We start from the raw sequence: 6,961 nt of genomic DNA, 5'->3' as shown, positions 1-6,961 counted from the left end.
ACACTACACATGGGGGTTCTGGGGGAGGGGGGCCCATGCTGCAGTGAGTAGGGCCACCTACCTGGCTCTGCTCGCTGTGATGCGTGATGTCCCACTCCTCCCCTTTTTTCCCCCCTTACAATGACACATTTCATGACACAGTACAGTACACACAGGGCTTTGGGGGGCAGGTGTCACTCAGTGGATGGTGGGTGGCGCTGCTGATGTGACCTCACTTATCTGCTCACTGCTACCTGCCCCTCAATTTTATTTACACATTAGACATTGAGGGCCTTGGGGGGCAGCGTGGCAGTGTGCTGTTATTCAGTACTACATTGCCTCTGTCCCTCCAATTTTAATTGCACTGTAGCTCACACACATTCTTTTCATTTCACACACATATTGAGTGTGGGGGGGGGGGGGGGGGGGGGGTCCTCTCACACCCCAGTTTGGTGCACCCTGCCTGGTGGGGGGACTGGCCAGTCATTCGGGGCCGGGGTGGCTGCCTCCCTGGGTTACCGCTGGCCCGTGCTGGTGTCCGCCCGCCGACAGTGTGAGTCCATGTATGTTCCGTGTGTATGCATGAGTGGGTGACCGGCGTGTGTGTGTGTGTGGGTGCATGTGAACATGTGTGTGTGGACAGCTGGGCCTGGGTCTATGACTTGCTGAGCCTGGACATCTGTGGTACATGGTGGTGGGCAGGAGTTACCCCTCCCCACCGCTCCCCGCTGCTTGCCGACTCCGCCCCCCCCCCGTGGTATTGGTGCCCTGTGGGTCCCTGGGTGCATGGCTGGACATCTTGGCGTGGTCCCTGCCCTGCTCCCTTGGCGGTTGTGTCCTCGGAGTGGTTTGGGCCTCCCTGGCATGGGGGGGGGGTCCTGCCGGGGGTCGGCCGGTCTCGGGCGCCTGGGCCCTCGGGGGCCGCATGCTCGGCTCATGCTGGGGATGTTGGCCTGCCGGGGGGGTGGGCTGCTCATTGCCTCTGGCTCTCCGGTCACTTGCCCTTTGTCTTTGGGCGCTCTGTCTGGGGCCTCCATTCTTCGTCCTCTGGGGCGTGCACGCGGTGGCCGTCGGAGCATGTGGCCTCAGGTCTCCTGAGTTCCTAATGGGCTGTGGATGGTCCGGGTCCCCCGGGTCCTTCCCTATCTGTCTCTGGACCACGGGGACATGGTTGCGGCTTCTTGCCCTCATTGCTGAGCACATTCCATGACACATGACACGTGAACGCGTATACACACATATACACATTGCTGCAAACAGTAGAATTGTGTGTGGTGGGTGGGTGTATATGTATAGAGGCATATGTATAGATATGTAAACATGTGTATGTATGTAGCAGCTAATAGTAGAATTATGTCTGGGTGTATATATGTATATGTATAGATATGTGAATATGTATATGTATGTATATCTGTATAATTGTTTTTTTTCCCTTCTCTTTTTTTATTTAATTTACTTACTTATTTATCTATTTATTTTTATTTAGTTGTCTGTTTATTTACTTATTTTATTTGTTTTTTCTCTTTCTTCTTTTATTTATTTATTTATTTTTCTATTTATTTATTTACTTATTTAATTATCATTATTATTATTATTATTTATTATTATTATTATTATTATTATTATTATTATTATTATCTTCTTTTTTTTTCTCTCCCTTCTTCTCTTTCTTTCCTGTCCTCTTTTTTATTGCCTGTCAGGCCTGGCCAAACAAATAAAACACAAACTTTAACAAGAATAGGCTTTAGTAACCTATAGAGCTTTTTCTTGTGAAAACAAATATGTTTGGTACATCAGTACATTCGGATACCATTCCGATTGCCAAAATGGCCAGACATGACAGGTTAAAAAAAAAAAAAAAGGAGAGGAGAGAAGTGAAGCTGTAAGCAGGGGTGGCGCTGACTGATCTGAGTAAAGAGTCAGATTATTCAGGCAGAGTCGAGTTTTTCACTGATGATCAGAAACACTTCTCCCTCAAACTGAGTGATGTAGTGAAGAAGGATGAACATCAGTTCTGCTTCAGAATCATAACAACTGTAGAAAAAGAAAGATGGACAGGTGAACCTGGAGTTCAGCTCAGAGTTACAGGTGAGTTAATCATCCCATTGTCCAGCTATAAGACACAGCTCTGGATTCAGAGTCATGTTTATTCATGACTGCTCTGAATATTCATGTTGTTTTATCATCACTGATTTTATTAATCTGCTCTAATGATGTTCAGCTTCTGTTCTGATTCACTCCTACATCATTTTATCTGGTCTTACTCCTCATTCAGTTCATCTGCTCAGTTTCTTTCTGACCTCCAAATTATACCAATGAACAATTTTTGATCATTTAAAACCTGAGGATTGTTCTTTATTCACTGATTTTGAGAATCATTCAGTTTTGAACAGTAAGAGCCATTATTCTCAATAACACCATTGATTTTGTGTGTGCACTTATTTAAAAAAATTATATAAACATTCCATTTAATATTAATATATTAACATAATATTAAATATTATGAGCTGCTGAATATTATTAAACACCTGAAGGAATTTTTACCTTTCATATAAATATGTTTATGAGGGCCATTTGGGGCGTGGCCTGTTACAAATGATATGTAAATTAGGCGATCACTTGTTTCTATGAAGTGAAGCTGATTTATGAGCTGCACCCAAATCACTGCTTGTTTTGATGTACAACAGTTTCCTGAATGAGACGCAGAGAAGATCAAACATCACTCAGTTTAGTTTCATCTGCTCTGGTTTCTACACTCATTGCTGACCTTCATGAATGAGGTTCACTGACTTTACAGCTTTTCCCTTCTAATCTGATGGTCCTCTTATTGTCTTAGAGCTCCGTGTAGAAGCTCCTGAAGAAGTGACCGAGGGAGAAACAGCAGATCTGACATGTAAGACCACCTGCAGTCTGACTGACCCAACATTCATCTGGTACAAAAATGGACGTCCTTTAACCACAAAGACCATCAAGAACAACCAGCTCCACCTGCAGACGGTCAGCAGTGAGGATGCAGGCAGTTATAGCTGTGCTGTAGGAGGATCTCAACACCTCCGTTCTACTGCTCACAGCCTCAGAGTCAGATGTGAGTTTAACTCTTTTTTTATTTTTTTCCTCAAAGTAAATAAATGTAGGACTTTGAAAATGTATCCTGGCTTTCTGGGCTTGTTTACAGTTTGTGGTCTTATTTAATAGCATTGTTTGCATAAATTAAGCAAGATATTAAATATTTAATAAATGTTTCAATTTAATATTCAGACCTTCAAATACAAATCATGTAATTATTATAATCATCTAGATCCTCCAAAGAACGTCTCAGTGTCCTTCAGTCCCTCTGGTGAAATAGTGGAGGGCAGTTCAGTGACTCTGACCTGCAGCAGTGATTACAGTAATGACAGATTAAAGTGATATTAATGATCTTTTCTGCAGGTCAGAGTTGGTCTGCAGTCTGGTTTGCAGTGGTAGGAGGAGGTTTTCTCCTTATTACTGTCCTAATCTGCATCTGCAGGTCAGCAATAATCTCCAAACCTGTTACTACAGTATGAAGAAATGACTTTATTCTTGTTGTAGAAATGGATTAACAGATAAAATGATTTTGTCCTTAAACTAATTAGAATATATTGATTGTTTTGTCCAGTTTTCACAGAATGAAGAAAAGAGCTGCTGGACCTGATCACAGTAAAACAAGACAGGTACATTTATATTCAGTCCATTCAGCAGACGCTCTTATCCAGAGACACTTACAGAGGTACTTTGTTGTCCACTCAGAGAAAGTATCCCCGTAATTACAGTACATTAAAGCTCAGGAACTACCAGAGACCAAAGCCCTGTTGATACCTAGAAAGAAAGATACAGAATTAAGACTCAGCATTAGTGCAGTCCAGTAAAGTCCAGGTGAGGTGGCCACAGTCCAAATGACCACATTATGTCCAGCAGTCGGTGACAGTTTCACTTGCAGGCTGTATTTGTTTGTGATTTGAGAATCACAGAAAACAGCATTTCAATTTGGAAATCTCCATCAAAGAGTTTTTAAGAGTCTTTTCTGCCTCATTTTCAGATGATTAGACATTTAAACTGTTCTCCATGAACTCTTCACCCTCAGGATGATGTCCTCTACACCAACGTTACACACCGCACATCCAGACCTGCACAGCCTGCTGACTCTGCTGACTCTGCAGCTGCTGATGTTCTGTATGATGAAGTGACCAGCACTGACCAGCAGGGGGAGCCCCAGTATGCCAGTGTTACATTCCACCTCCACACAGCTGCCCCTGGGTGAGTTTCACTGAGCTTTATATAAAGCAGCCCAGAGAAACTTTAGGAAAGAGGAATTTAGGGTTCAGAATCAAATGTTATTTTCTGTGAGCACCTTTATGGGATTCCCAGTGTTACATTAGCACCAGGCTAGCAGTCGAGTGCAGTGTTCACTGCATTTCCACTCCTGCCTGCAGGCTGCCTGGGGCTTTAATCCACTCCTCACCAGTTTGGCTTTACTTTGAGGTTTGGTTTATAATAATATGCTGATTTATAAATGAATATTAAATGTGTATTTAAAGAATCTTTATTCAAAAGATAAGGGCTGATTTTCTATCGATCTCTTTATTAAGTAAATCTGATTAATTTTAATGTTTCCTGAAATGGAAAACTTCTCTTCACAGTAAGGTGTCAGTTTATCTCAGGGCTCAGTCAGGTGTGGAGCACAATATGATGATATATAATACACAAAGGAAAGTGCTCTGGAAACGCTGGACTCACTGTACTTACTGATTAGCAACGAGCCGCCAGTTCATTTACCAGTTATTGGAAAAATATATTGATAAATTAGTTTACAGCTATTTTATTAATGAGGTTTTAAAAGATCATAATAATATAAACCTAGAACGATGTGCACAAGATGATGATGAGCTCTTCACAAATAAAGGAGCTGTAGAAAATGTTTATTTCACTAGTTACTGTTTAATATCAGCAGAGCTGAACTCAGCACTGTGAGCAGCTTCACAGAGTTAGAAGATCATTTAGATTCTCAGTGAAATTTCAGAGGCAGAACTTTGTTTTAGGTGCAGCTGCTGTTTTATCAGAAAAAGGTCTCTGGACTGTTTGACTAATTCAGTTCTCATCTCAGCATCATCTGCTGGATCAACACTGAGTGTGTTAAATAAATGGAGAGTAGTGGAGATCATGTTCATTAAAGATGGGAAAGAGTCAAGCTGTGGTTTCAGTTTTTCTTTCTGTTCTTTCTTTGTTTCGTAGGTCACCAACTCAGAATGTGGAAGATCCCTCAGTGATTTACAGCACAGTCAGAGAAGACTAGATCTGCTATACAGAGAGAGAGAGAGAGAGAGCGAGCGAGAGAGAGAGCGAGAGAGGGAGGGAGAGAGAGAGAGAGAGAGAGAGAGAGAGAGATGTAGAGAGAGAGAGGGAGGAAGAGAGAGAGAGAGAGGGAGAGAGAGAGAGAGAGAGAGAGAGAGAGGTAGAGAGAGAGAGAGAGAGAGGAGAGAGAGAGAGAGAGACAGACAGAGAGAGAGTGAAAGAGAGAGAGAGAGAGAGAGCGAAAGAGAGAGAGAGAGAGAGAGAGAGAGAGAGAGAGAGAGACAGACAGAGAGAGAGTGAAAGAGAGAGAGAGAGAGAGAGAGAGAGAGAGAGAGAGAGAGAGCATTGTTCTGCATGTACTCTTGTTATTGCCCATGAAAGATGAAAGCTTTTAAGTTTTATATATGTATATTTTTTCACCTTGTCTTACATTTTATAATTTGACACATTAGTTAAATTTGATGTTTGAAACCCACATCTTTCTTTGTCTCCATGTCTTTTTTACATTTAACTGATCTGTGTTAAACTCTTGCAGTAAACAGTGTTTTATTTAGTAATTATATTATTTTTGTTCTTTATTGAGTATTTTTGACAGAAATGTGTTTCTCTAGGGTGAAATTAATTTGCAGTTTGGCTACTTTGAGACACAAAGTCATTTCATATAATTTAAAGTCTGATTTTCTGCCATTTGAATGTGATTGTCTGATATATTTCATTAATAAAGAAGTCTTTATTCAAACTCATTTGTAGCAGCTCATTGATTTACATGTTTTATATGCAAGGGGTCAAAATTAAGGAAGATTTAACGCTGTTTAACTCTGAATTTGTTCCAGAACACTATCAGCATTTTCTGATATGCAATACCTCAAATAGCCAGTAGGCAGCAGTAAGGGGAGCAACCAACTCTCACCCTCTTCATTCATTAAATGCACGTTGTGAAGAGAGCTTGTGTTGGCGAACCTTCTGCTCACATAACGTCTTTTGTAGGGCGTTTACATTGTGCACTATGAGATTAAATTAATCAGTTTATAATGTGGGAGTTCATTAGTAACTGTGGAAAGCAGTTCATGGGGTTACACCCAGACCACTGGGATACCAAGTTTTGTAACGTACACCATGAGCCAGTAGAGCACTAGTGTGATATTTTTCTTTTTAATGTAAAAAAATGTACAATTTAAAATATCAGTGTAACACAACATGTGCTAATAGGGGAGGAAGGAGGATTCTAGAGGTCGGCAGGACAGTTGCAGTTTGATTCTAACACAGAACACAAAACTAAAACCATGAATCCAAGTATTGGACACTGTTTCTGTGGGTTCTAACAAGATTTTCAGTTAATTTCTTACACTCCAACTTTTCATTCCTTTTTTTCAGCTGCTGGTATTCCCTCCATCTTCTTTTCTTTTTATGTTTTTTTTCCTCTCTGACCTTTTCAAAAGGTGCCCACTCTGCTAAAGCCAATCCAGCGTCAGCATCTCATTAAGGACGATGTGAGCACCTGAGCTGAGAGAGAAAGAAGAAGCTCACTCTGGACTCTGAGGTCAGGAGCAGAAATGATGCCTTGAGAATCAAGAAAAAATGGAAGGAGATCCCTGCAATCTCCCACTACCTATATGGCACTGCACCACTCCCCCATGCTGGACCTTGCAGGTGGTGGGCCCACATGGTCTCC

At 41.7% G+C, this 6,961-nt stretch overlaps 1 long non-coding RNA gene across 1 annotated transcript; it reads left to right on the top strand.

Annotated features, from left to right (window-relative positions):
* The first annotated feature begins 1,999 nt into the window (after positions 1-1,999).
* LOC119264748 lies at positions 2,000-3,363 on the top strand. The gene is made up of 3 exons (XR_005131187.1): positions 2,000-2,067; positions 2,816-3,064; positions 3,278-3,363. It is a non-coding gene; the product is annotated as an uncharacterized LOC119264748 (long non-coding RNA).
* The last annotated feature ends 3,598 nt before the right edge of the window (positions 3,364-6,961 follow it).

Source organism: Pygocentrus nattereri, chromosome 12, assembly GCF_015220715.1.
Source record: "Pygocentrus nattereri isolate fPygNat1 chromosome 12, fPygNat1.pri, whole genome shotgun sequence".
NCBI lineage: Eukaryota > Metazoa > Chordata > Actinopteri > Characiformes > Serrasalmidae > Pygocentrus > Pygocentrus nattereri.
The sequence above is the reverse complement of the archived record's forward strand: the minus strand, read 5'-3'. Positions and strand labels throughout refer to the sequence as shown.